Source organism: Rhododendron vialii, chromosome 2a, assembly GCF_030253575.1.
Source record: "Rhododendron vialii isolate Sample 1 chromosome 2a, ASM3025357v1".
In the NCBI taxonomy this organism is placed as follows: Eukaryota; Viridiplantae; Streptophyta; class Magnoliopsida; order Ericales; family Ericaceae; genus Rhododendron; species Rhododendron vialii.
Genome location: NC_080558.1, coordinates 43,296,390 through 43,314,309, shown reverse-complemented (window position 1 = coordinate 43,314,309; position 17,920 = coordinate 43,296,390).

The following is a 17,920-nucleotide window of genomic DNA, read 5'->3' as shown; positions in this document are numbered from 1 at the left end:
GCAGGATGATCACGGCCAGGGAAAGCGATCAAGGAAAGCAAGATCTTGAATGGAAAGGAGATGAGGTAACGGGATTTGATTCAGAATTCCCATATTTCAAAACAGTCCGGTGGCGGCAATTTGACTGGGCCTGTTGGGCCCAAATTGATCGGCTTTGAGGTGCAAGTTAAGATAGGGCCTTCTTAGGGGTGTCAAACGTGCCTGTCGTGCCGTGCCGTGCCATTTTTTTCCGTGCCAACCGTGCTTCGTGTCGTGCCGTACCGTGCCCGTTTACTTCATCGTGCCATGGCGTGCCGTGCCGTACCGTGCTCGTGCCCGTGCCGTGGTGGGCCATTTTGCCTTGTCGGGCCGTGTCGGGCCGTGCCTTTATAAAATCGTGTCGTGTCGTGCCGTGCCCGATTAATTAATCGTGCCGCATCGTGTCGTGCCTTTTTTTGTCGAGTCAGATCGTGCCGTGCCTTTTTTGTCAGATTGTATCGTGCCGTGCCTTTTTTTTTGTCGTGTCGTGCCGTGCCTTTTTGTCGGGTTGTGTCGTGCCATGCTTTTTTTTGTCAGGTCGGGTCGTGTTGTGCCTTTTTTGTCGATTCGTATCGTGCCGTGCCGACCCTTAATTGTGTGTCGTGCCGTAACCGATTTTCGTCTAAAAAAAAATCTTTCCAAAAAACACACATTCCGGTACCCGGTGCCTCTAATGTTCTTAAGTTTGCATATTGCAGTATTCAATATTTCAATCCTAATGAGTAATGACTCTAATGTTCTTAAGTTTGCATATTGCGGTATTCAATATTTCAATCCTAATGAGTAATGATTATCCACAATCAAGTATTCAAGTGTCCTACGTTCAACAATGCAAGGTGCATCCCCATAGAGAATACATGCTCTCACAAATGTTATATTCAAAATTAACACAATAACATTAGTAACTAACGTTGTTGGCAATGGACAGGGTTCATGCCCGGGATGGACGTTTGGGATTCATTATGGATAGTTTTTGAAATCCATACTAACATGTTGCTAAGAGAGAGAGACAATAGCATCATTACTATCAAAGAATCACCATGAAATTCAATGTTGCTTTGGAGGTTCGGATAGGTGAGACCGTGAGACTAAGGACTAGAAAGCAGATTTTTCACATTCAGTAGAAAAGCTTGGTTCGGAATCTTCGGATGGGTGAGACTGTTAGACTTGGGACCAGAAAGCAGATTTTTCACATTCAATAGAAAAGCTTGGTTCGGAATCTTCGGATGGGTGAGACCGTGAGACTTGGGACCAGAAAGCAAAATTTTCACATTCAATAGAAAAGCTTGGTGCTCATTCTCGACCAAATCAAAAGCTATTTGAAATGCGAGCAGATCATCATCCTTATTTTCAGATTGTAGAAGTATTTTCAAGAAAGAGAGACACTAGTATAAACTATAAACCACAAAGCATACATATATCAGCCTATCAAGTTTGAATTAATCATGGAATTTAAGCATTTATGCCTCATTAACATGTTCAAACAAAAAAGGGGCCTCAATGAACCCAATAACCAAGCTGTCACAGAAACTTTGAATTCACACACTCCTGATAACTAAAGCACAGCCTCTTCAAAACAAATAATGAAGTACAAACACTTCCGCTTTAATCGCTATTACATAATTCCTTGAGTGCATTGCATAATCGCCCAACAAATAATCGCCAACAGCATCATGCACCCAATAGAAAAAGGCAGCATATCACAGATTCACAAATCACAATACCTATTAAGTTTCTGTTTTTAACATATCCAATCAATTTTGAGACAGTATAAATGGACTTCTTCGAAAGATATTTTCTTTGTTTTGTTCTCATTTTCTAGCTCAACTAAGAAAAAAGAAGCTTTACTTCATTTATTTGCTTTATTTTTTCTTCTCCCACAACCAATCCAAAACCCTAAAACCGTGGACACCGCCTAAATGAACAAAAAAAAAAGAAGAGAAGTAGATAAAACCAAAAGGTCCAAAACAGTTACTCTCTTGCTTATATTTTTAAGCATATTCTAGTGGAAACTACAATAAACGTTGTCCAAAACAGGTACAAGTATTTTCAGAAGAAGGTATCGATGGTTGACTACCAAAAACTACAATATCAAACTCATGAACCAAAAACTACAATAAAACTCATAAAGATTAGAAGAAACGAATAGAAACGACATTGGGGTCTTCTGATAACTGATAAGCATACATCAAGTGAATATATCAGTAATTTTAATTTTATGCATATTCTTGTAGTGCAAAAAATTAATGCTCATGCAATGCAATCAAATAAACAGCTAACATACTAACAAACTAACAGACCGGAGGGGCTAGGCCGCCACCTCAACTCAGCAAACAGAATATGCGAGGGGTTATGCCACCACCTCAGCTAAGCAATGCAATCAAATAAAACTAACTATACTAACTAAAAACAAACTCAATATTTAGCCTGGCTTCGTTACACCTCAAGTTTGGCATAAAACCAGGTTAGAGGTATCCACCAAGCCAAATACGAGCTAATAACACATCAAGATCAAGAAAAAAAGTTGAAATCTCAAAAAAATTTTGAAGAAAACTGAAATAGAATTCTGCTCAGATATAATCATCATAGCAGAAAATTGAAATGGATGCAACATTAAGTTGCCAATAAGGCCTTCATAAGTTGCAACACCATTTTGTAGAATTATAGTTCATAACAATACCACTACGGCACTACGGCTCAGACATTACCTCTTTTTTTTTATCATCATAGCCGGAAATTTAAATGGATGTGGCAACGTTATGTTGCCGTTAAGGCCTTCATAAGTTGCAACACAATCACACTTCGCTTAGCCAAAAATTGGGGTTGTGTCTGTGGCTTATTCATTTCAGACTAAAGGAGACACACACACACACACACACCAGTACACCACACTGCCCCACACACACACCACACTCCCCCCCCCCCCCCCCCCCCCCCCCCCGTTTGGCATAAAACCAGGTTAGAGGTATCCACCAAGCCAAATACGAGCTAATAACACATCAAGATCAAGAAAAAAAGTTGAAATCTCAACAAAATTTTGAAGAAAACTGAAATAGAATTCTGCTCAGATATAATCATCATAGCAGAAAATTGAAATGGATGCAACATTAAGTTGCCAATAAGGCCTTCATAAGTTGCAACACCATTTTGTAGAATTATAGTTCATAACAATACCACTACGGCACTACGGCTCAGACATTACCTCTTTTTTTTTATCATCATAGCCGGAAATTTAAATGGATGTGGCAACGTTATGTTGCCGTTAAGGCCTTCATAAGTTGCAACACAATCACACTTCGCTTAGCCAAAAATTGGGGTTGTGTCTGTGGCTTATTCATTTCAGACTAAAGGAGACACACACACACACACACACCAGTACACCACACTGCCCCACACACACACCACACTCCCCCCCCCCCCCCCCCCCGACCCCCACCCCCCCACACACACACACACACACCCCACAACGCATGCAGGCAACATCCATTTCAGTTAAGTGAAGCTAAACAGACCACAAGGCATGCAGCAAAACTTAGGCTCAGCATATTAGTTAAGAAAATACATCATAGCCAAAAACTAAAGCGGGGGCAACATCATGTTGCCATTTAAGGCCTTCATAAATTGCCACAACATCCACTTCAGTTCAGCCCACTTACTGAAATGAATAAGCCACAGAACACCACACTGCCACACACACACACACACACCCCACAACGCATGCAGGCAACATCCACTTCAGTTAAGTGAAGATAAACAGACCACAAGGCATGCAGCATAAAACTGAAGTGGGGGCAACATCATGTTGCCATTTAAGGCCTTCATAAGTTGCCACACCACAATACTGAAATGAATAAGCCACAGACACAACCCCAACAGAATAAATGAATAATAGAATCAAACCAAATGCCAGCAGCCAGCAGGTGAGCAGCACAGCAGGTCCCCTAATCACTGTCTATATCAGAATCTGCAAAATAGCCTCTGAATTCATCTTTAGCTGAGCGTTTTTGAATTCCAAGGCGTGCATCCTCCCAATCTTTCAAGCATATGAGACAATCCAAAATGTCTGGAGCAAGTCTGCTCCTTCTCTCATCCAACACTCTTTTACCTGCACTAAAAGCAGATTCGGATGCCACTGTAGACACAGGAGGGGTTAGTAGATCATGTGCCATGATTGAAAGAACAGGATATTTATCTTCATTTTTTTCCCACCAAGCTAAGACATCAAAATCACGCCTGTCATTCACGTTAATAGATTCTAGGTCCAAATATTTCTCAAGTTCAATGCGTGAAGTTCCAGTAGTACTTCCTATTCCTAAATTTGAACTAACAAAATCCCAAAATTCATCATTGGTACTTGTAGAAGATGTTAAAGGAGCAGCAGTACATGCAGCATTAGAACGAAACTTAGATTCATATTTGGCATACATGATAGTCAATAAATCATTCACATTAGCTGAAGAAGGTAAAGTGGTAATCCCCAAATTCGTACCAATCTCTCTTAAGAGCAAGCTAACACCTTGTAACTTCATCCTAGGGTCCATTACTGCAGCTAACATAAATATTGGTGGCATTTCTTCATAATATTTTCTGAATTTTTCTTCCATATCTATACAAGCATGTGCAAAATTTGGATGTTCCCTATGTTTACGAAAATTGACACTGATATTGAAAAGATGATGAAGCACAATACAAGAAGTAGGGTAACGAACACCCGAACAAGCTACGGTAGCAGCATAAAACACTTTCAAAAATTTCATGAACTCAAAACCAATTTCCCAATCAGCTACAGTTAAAGGATTACCACGACACTGTCTATACCTCTGATTAACATAACCAGATATTGCATCACTATATTTTCGACAAGACTTTAACATAAGGTAGGTCGAATTCCAACGATTTTGAACATCAGAGTTCATATTTTTGGGTTTAATATTGTAAAGTGATGAGCACAATTTATCAAATTCTTGTTGCCTAGATGGGGAAGTAGCAATATAAAGAACAGCATCTCTAATTTTTTTAATTTGTGGTGCTATATGTTTCAAACCATCTTGCACAACTAAATTAATGACATGACATACGCATCGCAAATGCAATAATTCACCAAAATAAGGAGTTATCAAATTTCTTATAAACAATGGAAGTGTAGCACTATTAGCGCTATGGTTGTCAAAAGTAATGCTATAAACTTTATCAACAACTTCAAAATCCCTAAAAACACCCATAATACTTTCATAAATCTGTTCAGCATCATGAGGAAACTCCACTAAACGAAAAGCAATAATTTTTTTTTGCAAAATCCAACTAGAGTCTATATAATGAGCAGTCACACAAATATAACCACGATTGTTTATACCAGACCACATATCAGAAGTAAAACCTATTGCACCAACAGTTGCAAGTTCAGTAATCAAATCTTTTTTAACTTCATTATGAGCTTTCTTCGTATCACTACGGGTTGAATTTCTAGAAACTTTAGCAAATGAAGGATTCAGACAATTTTTGACAAAATTTTCAAATCTAATATCATCACCAAAAGTAAATGGTTGTTCTGCTGCAGCTACATAAAGGGCCAGTCCATGTCTCATTTTTTCTTTTGAATAAATAAAATTACTACTATCAGATGCATCACCAATTTTATCAGCATGTTTACTTCTTAGATGTCTACCATGTGGCCCTACACCATTATTACTTTTGCATTTATAATTTTTGTCACAATAATGGCATACAGCCCTAGCTCCTATGTCAACACCATTTTCATTTTTGAAGTGTTCATTTATAGAGAAATGATTCCATACCCATGAGTGGCGTCGTGACCTTTTTGAACCACTAAGGCCTGAATTTGCAGCTGCATGAGTAGAATCTGTCGGAGTAGCAGTAGAACCTAGAGGTCCTGTTCCACTTGGACTACTTCCACCACCTGGACCACTTCCACCACCAACAATGTTGGAAGCAGCCTCCTCACCTACAGAACCCATACGCTGTGGTCCAATAGGGTTTTGTGGTAGTTCATCAGAACCTGAGTGGCCCGAGTGGGAGTCACGATCCTCCCCACTTCCAGCATCCATCTACAAAAACAACAGGATAAAAGGGGTTATTGGGAAAAGCCCTAATTTCAGAAATTAGCATCAAGAACCCTAATTACGTAACCCTAATTTCAGAAATTAGTAACAAAAGTGAAAAACCCTAATTTCTTGTTACTAATTTCAGAAATTAGCACCAAAAACCCTAATTTCATAACCCTAATTTCAGAAATTCGTAACAAAAGAGAAAAGCCCTAATTTCTTGTTACTAATTTCAGAAATTAGCAACAAAAACCCTAATTTCGTAACCCTAATTTCAGAAATTAGTAACAAAAGTGAAAAGCCCTAATTTCTTGTTACTAATTTCAGAAATTAGCAACAAAAACCCTAATTTCGTAACCCTAATTTCAGAAATTCGCAATAAAAGTTAAAAGCCCTAATTTCTTGTTACTAATTTCAGAAATTAGCAAGAAAACCCTTAATTTCGTAAGTTCGTAACCCTAATTTCAGAAATTTGTAACAATTAACAAAAACCCTAATTTCAAAAACCAGGTTAAAACTTAAAACCCTATTTTCAGAAACCCTATTTACAGACTTACAGTAGATAAGTGGAGACTGAAGAGGGAAGTGAGAGAGGTACCTGTGCAGCAGCTGCAGCTGTGCTCAGAGAGATATGGTGATCGGTGAGTGAGTCGGTGACTCGGTGTGCTCAGTACCTGAGCCTGAGGTGATGAGACAGAGAGAGGAGCAGCGAGACAGAGAGAGGACTGAGGAGCAGCGAGAGAGAGAGAGAGAGTCTGTGTGTGTGTATGAGTCTGATCTGAGTCTCTGAGAGAGTGAGAGAGTGAGAGACAGAGTCACAGAGAGAGGTGAATCACTCGGTGAACGGATCCAAAGAAATAAGGCGTGCCAGAAATCCGAACGTTGAAGCTCGTCGTCAGAGGTGAGATCGTGAGTCTGTGAGAGGACATAGAGACGTTGAGAGAGACAGAGAGACGTTGAGAACTTGAGAGTTGAGAGGAGTGAGGAGTCTGAGAGAGTGAGAGATCGAAGACTGAATGAGATGTCTGCTAGGGCAGCATCTCATTCTTTTTATATGATGTGTGTGATCATGTGCATACGATACACCATAATCCATACGCACCAACTTATCGAAAATTCTCGTAGAGTCTTATAATGCATCACTCGAGGGCCGCTTGAGCTGTTTATTGAAAATCCGAACCGTTTACCTTTTATGTGAGAGTGACTATATCATTCATGCAAAAAATGAAGCACATTGGCTATCGTTATATACTACATCACACCTGACAAAAAATTCCTATTAATGAATCTATGTTCCGATGAAAGGGCTTCCAAAGTCCGATAGACCCGATATTTGGCGAGAGTGATTAAAACACCAATAACTACGAAATGAACGGTATGGATCGTCATACTTGTGTCGCAATCATGTGGCTAGCGTACATTGAACTATAGCGGAATACATTGATTTAGAACTAAATAAGTTAGATGTATAGATTTAAACGGTAGCTGCAGACTCATTATTTCAAATATTCGATCTAAACCGTTACGATTTAAGATCTTATCAAATTTATCATCCTCCCCGAAATAGGTGATAATCGGATGTCCGAGACCATGTGATCAGAACAGATTCGGTGCTTCCAACGACGTAAAAGTCCTATAATGCACCACTTTAGGGCCACCCGAGTTGTTTTTTGAAAATCTGAGCTGTCTACCTTTTTTGTGGGACTATTTATATCATTTGTGCAAAAAATAAAGTAAATTGGTTATCATTATATACTCGATCGCACATAAAAAAAATCCCCTATCAATATATCTACGTCCCGATAAAAGGGTTTCAAAAACCCGATAGACCCTAAAATGTGCGAGAGCAATTAAAACACCAAAAACAATGAAATGAACGGTATGGATCGTCATACTTGTATTGCAATCGTGTGGCTAGCGACCTAGCGTACAAGAGGCCGTTTTTTAAAAATAGAATTATATAATATTAATATATATTATCATGTTTGAATTTGATTCAAAATTTCTTAATCATATAAAATATTTTAAAAGCTTATTTTACTTAAATAAAATGAAAAGATTAATAAATTATTGGATTATCAAAAAATACACACAAATAAAGTAAACTATAATCTTAAAACTCTTGTTTATTTAATAACATATTTTTTTTGGTTTTTCTATGCCTCGTGACTCGTGTCGTGCCCGTAGCCCGTAGGGCCCGCCCTGAGGTGAAGCCGCCTTAGGCCTCCAAAATTCGGGCGAAAACTGGGCCATGTTTTTCGTAAGACGAAAATATATTATATATGTAAGTTATTCCGAATTCTAGCACGAGTAGAGTTCCAAGCTTCAAGTATCAGTGGTTTGTCCATATTGCTTAAACCGAGAGGTCCCTGTTTCGAGCCCTTGTATTAGTTATGCTTCAGTTGTTTTAAATTTTAAATGTTACTCTGAGTCAAATCTTTTTTGCACACTACTATAAATGTTTGGATAAGTTTTCTTTTTAATTTAATTTTTAAATTTTAATATCTAGTTCACAGGAAAAAAAAATACTTTTGACTATCTCTTGACGCGTGTCCCCCGTTGAGGAATCGTGGGGCTCTGATTCCTTTGGCGTATTGCGCATTCGGCGCCCGTTAGCCCAGGTTTCAATATTGTGGGGCTCTATCTCTTCCAATATTGTCCCAACTTATGTAGGTTAAGTTGGGTAAACTTTATTTGTTTTTAGCTTTACAAAATTTATTAAGTATTTATACTAATAAGTCTTTTTTAGTTTTTCTTAGATTTAATTTTTTATTTTTTACTTCCTCTCATCAAGCTAAGTAAAAAATTTAAAAGAGTACAATGAAAATTTTAAAAAGTATCAAAAAAGACTTAAAAAGCCAAAATGAACAAGTTAGATCCCTCCTGTGGGCTTTCCTTTGTTGTTTTTTTTTTTTTCAAATTTTAAGTCAATTCAAAAAAAAATTATTCATCTTGACAAGAAGAATTTAAAAGCAAAAAAAATCATGACAAGAAATTCAAAAGAGTTCACTAAATAAAATAATAATCTAAATTTTATTGTTCGTTATATAGTTTTAATTATCCAAAATTATTTTTCTTCCTTAAACACAACTTTTATTTTTTATGCTTACAACTAGAGAGAAAAAGTCTAAACCTTTTCAAGGATCCATAAATTTTTTTCATTTTCTAGGTTATTCCCGTAGGGGAATAGTCTGAATAGATAAAAATATTTAATGCAAAATTAACAAAAGTTAAACACAATTTTTATTTTTTATGCATACAACTAGAGAGAAAATGAAAAAAATTTCCGTGCCCGTGCCGTGCCGTGCCAAGTCAACTTTCCGTGCCCGTGCCGTGTCGCATGCCCGTGCCGTGCCGTGCCGTGCCAAGTTAACTTTCCGTGCCTGTGCCGTGCCGTGCCGTGCCAAGTCAACTTTCCATGCCCGTGCCGTGTCGCGTGCCGTGCCGTGCCGTGCCGTGCTAGAACCGTGTCGTGCCATATCGTGACTCGTGCCCCATCCCACTTCTGTGCCGTGCCAGTGTCGTGCCTGTCTATGACCGTGCCGTGCCGTGCCGTGCCAAGTCAACTTCCGTGCCGTGCCCGTGTCGTTCCTGCTCACTTCCGTGCCCGTGCCGTGCCGCGTGCCCATTAAGACCGTGCCGTTCCCGTGCCGTGCCAGGATTATTCCGTGCCCGTGCCCGTGCCGTGCCGCCTTTAAACGTGCCGTGCCGTGCCGTGCCCGTGCCGACCCGGCCCATATTACACCTCTAGGCCTTCTAAGGGGAGTGGCCCAGTTGAGCATTTTCAAGGTCTTGCTAATGGGCTGGACTCTGGCATTGATTTGGGGATAATGGACCAGTGGGACCATCCGCCCGTCCCATTATCCTCAGCAAGGTAGATGGCGAAAATCCCATCCCATTACCACACACAATATTTTCAAAAATGATACTCATACAGATTTTTTGTGCACAAATCATACACAAATTGTGATATGGGGTCCATTCTGTGTCCCACACAAATGATTTGATTCGTTCATTAATTGTAAAACATATTTTTCAAGGGTCTCTTCTAGAAATCAACTCAATCCGATACTTATAGATGCTCGATCCAATCATCCAACTTTTTCTTATCCTGAAATCTAAATGAAAAGTTAGATGATTAGATCGAACACTTATAGGTATCAAAGTGAGCTAATTTTTTGCGAAGATCTTTGAAAAAATGTTTTACATTTAATAAACGGATCTAATTGTTTTAGCATGACTGATCCCTCCCCCCTCCCATTGCCCATCGAACTGCATCCCTTTGCCCCCGTCCGATCCGTGCCCTCTACATCACCATCAAATCCATTAAATTGATCGAATAACCATTTCAAATTTCTAATGAACAAATGTAGACCGAATAACCAGTTTTTTATCAACTGATTGAATAACCAATTAGCTTTTTCGATCTCAAAAAATAAAATATGTCATGTTCTCTGATGACGAAAAATAATCACGATTTAGATTAGTTTGAAGTGCGTTCAGTTGGCGAGGGATTTGGAAATTAACAAGACCGTCATAGAAGGCGACTGTCAACAGTCAACACGTATATATATGCTTGAACACCATAGGGAGGAGCATCGGACTATTGGAGTGATCGTGGCAGATGTTCTCTGGTTCATGACGGGCTTTCAAGAGGTCGAATTGTAGTTTGTGAAGAGGATTGGCAACAGAGTGGCTCATTGTGTTACTTATCAAACAGTGAGAGGTACCAGTTGTGGTACTTGGGAGTTTAATCATCTTTTGTGACTTCTATCCCCCTTCAAGGTGATGGGTGTCCAATTTGATGCATAGGTTACTTGGTTATCATTTACAAAATTTAGGGGTCTTTTGGCTAAATAAGCCAATTGGCTTTTTTTCTTTTGTCTTTATTGAATTTTTTTTCCCATTTGTTAATTTCACATCAAATTTTTATGGATATTGGTTCGACTTGACGAAAAGAATCAGAAAAAAAATTTATGGTCCACACCAATTTTTTTTGTCGACACCTAACTTTTTTTTAATAAAGACGAAAAAAATTGGCTTATTTTTGTGTTTATTCAGAAAACTTTTGGAATTCGATCGTAATTTTTGCATTTTATATTTCTCTCGTCGTGACAAAGTAATAATTCATAAAACATTTATAAAAATAAAATAAATAAATAAATAAGAACAAAAAATAATTCAAAAGGAGTTTTTATCCAAACAACCCCTTACACTACAAGAAAAATGAAAATTAGTGACGAAAAAGTGGCGACGAAATTTAATTTTGTCACTAAATGAGTATATTTGGCGACGAAAAAATAAATTCGTCACTATTTTGATAACTTTCGTGACGAAATAATTTTGCCACCAATTATGCCTGTTTAGCAACGAAAAAAATATTTTCGTCACTAAAGGTACCCTTTTGGCGATAAAATACATTTTTCGTCGCCAAAAGCTTAAAAAATGTGACAAAATTATTTTTTGTCGCCAAAGATAATCATTTGGTGACAAAAAATATATTTCGTCGCCAAATGTGAGCAATTTTGTAACGAAATATTTTTTTCGTCACCAAATGCTTAAACTTTGGTGACGAAATATTTTTTTCGTCACCAAATGCTTAAACTTTGGTGACGAAAAATAATTTCGTCACCATTTTAACGCTTTCAGCGACAAAAAATATATTTCGTTGTCAAATGGGTACCTTTCGTGACGAAATTTATGAATTGCGCTTTGTCACTAAATGTATTTCGGACATAACTCTTTACTAAAATCTCCGATTGAGATAAATCAAATTGGGTTTGAACAATAACTCAATTGCCTACGACTTTCATGTTTATCAAAATTGCTAATTTTAATGTTTAAAGGTCCAAAATTACATTCGAAATATATTTTCATTTTAAACATATGTGTTATATATTAGATATTTCAAATATTTACTGAAAAGTGTGTGTAGTGCAGTTGGTTGGAGCTTGCGCGAAAAACTCAAGGGACTCGGGTTCGAAACCCAGCAGGAGCAAGAAAGATGGATTTCTTTTCCCATATGAAAACATCTTTCGCAACGAAAAATTTAGTCACCGATTTCTTATATTAGTGACAAAAAATTTCGTCATCGATGTGACCCATCGGTGACAAATTTTTTCGTCGTAAAAAAACACAATAAGTGAGGAAAAAAATTTCGTCACCAATTATTCATTTTTTGGTGACGAAATATTTCGTTATCAAAAGGCACTATAGGTGACGAAAAATAAATTTTGTCACCAGGTAGGAATCCTCGACAACCTTTAGTCGACAAATTTTTTTTCGTCACCTATATTATTTGTGACGAAAAACATGCAATTTGTGACGATTTTCATTCGTCACCCAATTAAATTTTTCTTGTAGTGTTAGTCCTATCATTTGTCATAAAAAAGGTGCCTAGAAAATATCATGGTTTGGAGTGAAAAGGGAAGAAAGGAGCAAAGAGAAACAGAAAGTTTTCTGTGTGCTAAAACATTTGGCCTTTTAGTGTGGTGAATATTGTGATTGTAGGATCCTCCAATTATTACAGTATTGGATAGGAGCTGAACTCGTTTGGTAGCGGTGCCAAGTAGCTGATTCGGCTGTTCAATTCGGCAATCGACAGCTCAGATCTTAATCCGAGTAATGGATAGGTCAGATTTTATGCACTCAAATTAAATCTGTGCCGTTCATGCCGAGATGATTGACCAGATTGACCGTTTAGTATCGATGCCAAGGACCTTCGTTTGGCAGCATCTCCCAATCCACCTTTGCCTTTTAAGATGGATACGAATCACAAGGTTATATACATCTATGATTTGTAAGTTGTATACACTATATAGAATGATCGAACATATCTACGATAATTTTTGGGTTAATTCTTTTGAATCTATAATACAAATCGCGACGGTATAGTGGTCCACATATTTTTCCTCCACCATTGGATTTATAATACATTTTTCTGCATAAATCTTCACCCTTTATTCATTTTCATTCTAAGACCCCAGTAATCAATTGGCTCTCACAGCAATAATTTACGGTAAGGCATATCAAAGGCTATTGCTATTGCTATTCCTAATCCCACGGCAATAAAATGCACTTTATTTATGGAATCAAAGGCAACTCAATATACACGGCAAAATGGATATGGAAACAAAATGCACTTTATTTATGGTAAGAATGCAAAACAATATACATGGCAATAAACAAAATGCACTTTATTTATGGTAAGAATGCAAAATGACAATGCACAGCAAAATCAATATACACAGCAATAAATAAAATGCACTTTATTTATGGTAAGAATGCAAATCAAAGGCAAATCAATATACGGTTTTGTATTCCATTGTTTCCTCTCTCCCTCTCTCCTCCCCCATCCCCCGTCACTCTGCTTTCGAAACGCCATAACAAGAATTGAGGTGAGTGTATTTCATTGTTTTTTTTTTCAGTTTACACCCAACGCACGGTATTGTCTTGCTTCCCTGTTCATATATTTTTTTTGCTTAATACCGCGGTTAGTTTGGTTTTGTATTTCATTCTTTTTTTTTTTTTGTCATTCTTGTGTGTAGTTAATCCGTGGTTTCGGGGCATTGCCACACTCTTTTACATGGCAAAATGGATGGAAACAAAATGCACTTTATTTATGGTAAGAATGCAAATCAATACACACGACAATAATTAAACAAAATGCACTTCATTTATGGTAAGAATGCAAATCAATATACGGTTTTGTATTTCATTGTTTTCCTCTCTCCCTCTCTCCTCCCCATCCCCCGTCACTCTACTTCCGAAACACCATAACAAGAATTGAGGTGAGTGTATTTCATTATTTTTTTTCAGTTTACCCTCAACACATGGTATTGTCTTGCTTCCCCTTTTTAGATATTTTTTTTTTTGCTTAATACGGCCGTTAGTTTGGTTTTGTATTTCATTACTTCTTCTTTTTTTTTTTGTATTTCACAGTTTCTTTTTTTGTATAAGATTTTTTGTCGAATACGTATTGAGCATATATATAGTTTTGTATTTTACTCTGCTTCCGAAAGAATTGATCACACTAAACGGCTCGAATCATCGAAATTCGATTAGAAAATGGGAGAAATGAGAAGGTCCGCATTTTAACTAAAATAAGGACCCATTCATGTGAAACGGACTCTGTGTGTGTGTGTGTGTGTGTATATATATTGTATATACATACAAATAACACAAAACACATATACAGAGACAAAACTATGTACTATGTGGCTTATGGGGGCCAAGACCCCCGCATTGTTTCGGAAATTTTTATTTTCCAAATTTTAATATTAATATTAGTTATTTTTTAATTTTCTAAGAACACTTGAATATTGTATTTTTTATTGGATGTTATTAGACATTTAAATGAATGTTATTAGACACTTGGATATTAATAGTAGTTGTTTATTTTGTATTGGATGTTATTAGACATTTCGTAATGCATATACTCTCTTTGTCCCACAAAGTTTTTTTTGTCCACAACTCAGAACCTAAAAAAATGCATTTAAAAAAAAAATATATCAAACTCTCTTTTTGCAAATTAATAGAAATCCATGTGTTCTTTAAATTTTTGCAAAAAGTGAAAATTTAACTTTTGCCTACACAAAATTGTCATCACCGAATGATTTATCTTTTGGCAATGCACAGTGCACATTTCGTCGCTGGAAAAAAAATTCGTCGGCAAATATTTTGTGGGAGAATATTTCCTGCCAACCTTAATTTTACCAACAACATTGCTGATGCACTTACTTTCATCGCTAAAAAATCTACATTTACCGACACGAACTAGTTTTGCATGCATTGCGTCGGCAATCGGACCGCCTTTGATGCATTTTCTTGTAGTGCAAGTTTCTACCAGTTGTATGATTCTTATTTTATTATGTCTTTTTGTTATCTATAATACAAATCGCGATGGTGGGAGAAACTATAGTTAACTTGACATTTCTTTTTCCAGTTTACTTTTTTTTAGTTCAATTCTGGACTCAATGGGATGTATGTTAGGTTTTCTATTGTCTACTTTTTTATATGCAAGTCATCTCTTATTATTTTTTGGAACTGGCATCTATGCAAGACATGGTGCTGTTCCAGTGGTATGTGGAGTTGCCACGCTTGATGATATGGTTTTTACCTTTTTATTGCATAGAAACTTTTTGGGTAAAGTTTTTATAAACAAAGTTTATATAAACAAAGTTTGAGTAAAGTATTTACTTTTTTTATTCCATCTAAACAAAATTGGGATTCGCCTTCAGAAATTGGGATTTGCCAGCTCACCCGTAATGACACCTCTCAAAAACTTTTAACTACGCAACACAGATGAATTGGGATTTGGTAAGCATGCTTTTTCAATTTTGTATAATAGATGGTTGTAGTATGGTACGTAGAGTGATTGATTTTACTTTTCAATTTTGTATAATATTCTTCTTCTTAATGATGCTTTGAGGCCTAAAAGATTGAAACATACCCCTCAGGTATTATTGGATACTGCTCAGGTTAGCACGAAGACAAATATCTCCAAGAACAAAATGCTTGCCTAGACAGAATTAGAGCATTGGTTTGGGGTCCCGACCTGAAGCAACAAGAGATGCAAAGCATGGCCTTTTATCATGGTATTTCCATCCAGGTTTTAGCATTATATTTTCACACAGGTTTTAGTATTGTATTAATTTACCAGTTCTCATCTCATTTTGAATATGTTGAGTTCTAGGCACGTCTTTGGATTATTTCAGAGTTGAGGCCAAGTCATTGCGACATTTATCAGTTAAGGATTATCCTTTGATGCCTCCTCCAAAGTCAACCATTGTAGTAGCATTCAGTCCTGGTGGGAAAAACCTTGCAGTGGCCAACCTGGCAATGTCAAAAGCTATGTTGGGATGGAAGTGAAACCACCTCAAACTTCTTTCACATCAAGTTGATTAGGTAGAAGTGAAACCACCTCAATCTTCTTTCATTTCAAATTGATTAGTTAGATGTTGCTTTGTTGTATGGATAAAAAAAAGTTTTCGTATTTCGAACTTATAAAATGGATTTTGTGAAGACAATTGGGTTATTGGGATGTGATCAATATTATAATCGAGTGTTTAATATAGTGGGAAGTTAAATTTTGTTTGCAAGTGCTTTTAGGCATGGGCATTCTGCTAGCTAAGCTCACACCTAGCTAAGGTCACTCAAAATATACTGAATAACAAATTCATTGACCAGGCACGGGCAATTTCTAATGTGTTGTACAAATTGACACCTCTTATCATAAGTGACCTAAAAACATTTATGTTTACCCATTCAAAATTAGAATTTTGTGTCCCCCGAAAAACATTTAATGTTTACCCGTTCAATGTTAGAATTTTGTGCCCATCCAAGTAGAGAATTTATATTCGTGGTCCACGCATTTCAATCGCACATCATTCCAATAAATCACTTGATTGCGATGATTGGAAATTAAGAATAGACCTCGCGCCGGTCGTTCAAGTAGATATATAGTAATTTTCTTAGGATGACAACTCATTTTACAGTGACTCTTCAGCATTAAAATTTAAGTCCGCTTCTCCTAAAAAACATTTAATGTTTACCCAATCAAAATTAGAATTTTGTGCCCCCTAAAAAACAATTAATGTTTACCCGTTCAACATTGGAATTTTGTGTCCATCAAAGTAGAGAATTTATATTCATGGTCCACACATTTCAATTGCACATCATTCCCATAAATCACTTGATTGCAACAACTGGAAATTAAGAATATACCTCGCTCTAGTCGTTCAAGTAGATATATAATTTTCTTGGGATGACACTTATTTTACCATGACTCTTCAGCATTAAAAAGTCCACTTCCCCTAAAAACATTTAATGTTTACCCATTCAACGTTAGAATTTTGTGTCCGTCCCTGTAGAGAATTTATATTCGTGGTCCATACATTGCAATTGCACATCATTCTGGATAAAGATTTCCTCCAACTCAAGCAGGAGGAAATCCTTGCTGCCCCACTTTGTGTTAGCGTGGGAATGGTTCACTCCATTCATAAAGTGCACTTGACGGTGAGTTATTCCCGTTAGTTACTTTGAAAATTGTTCTAGGGCAAAATTAGATCTACAATACGCAGAAGTGCAGAACCAACTTAACAGAACCCTTTTGGATTTATACAACACCATTGCTGACGAAGTAATGCCTTTCGGATCCGAGAGAGAGAGATGACAATGATTCCCACGCCGGGCAGCAATCGGATTTAGTAAGGCTTTAGGGATTAACATTCCTCAGAATTTTATCCGTAGTCTCTTTCATTTAACTTATTAAGAAACTATACCAGTTTTCTCAAGCGGTGACGGACAGAAAGGGGTGCTGGAAGTGCCTGGGCCCTCCCTGCACAGCTCTAAATATTTACATATATCGATTGTACTAATTTTTTAGATTAATTCGAACTGTTCATTGATTTTTAAATATTTCTTCAAATGGCCCTGTAGAAAATCAACTCAAAAGTGAGTGATCAAATGTACCAATTTTTCATTCAGAAAAATTGGATCAACCACTCTTGTAGTTATTCGATTGAGTTAAATTTATCAGAGACCACTTGAAAAAATATTTTAAAATTAATGAACAGTTCAAATAATTTGTGTGGAACCCGAAAGCGAGCCCTGCACGCTAATCTGGTGCGCATCTCGTCGATTCCCATAGGATTTTCAGTGATTCACACGGTGGAGGAAACAAGATCCATGACGAATCTTGGACCATGAAAAGAGAAAAATAACGCCATGTGAGAAAAAGAAAGACAGAAACTGACGACGTTAGTGAAAATGTTATGTTACGTGAAACACATAAGACTACTTACGTGGGCATCCTCAATTGTTGACACATAATAAAGGCT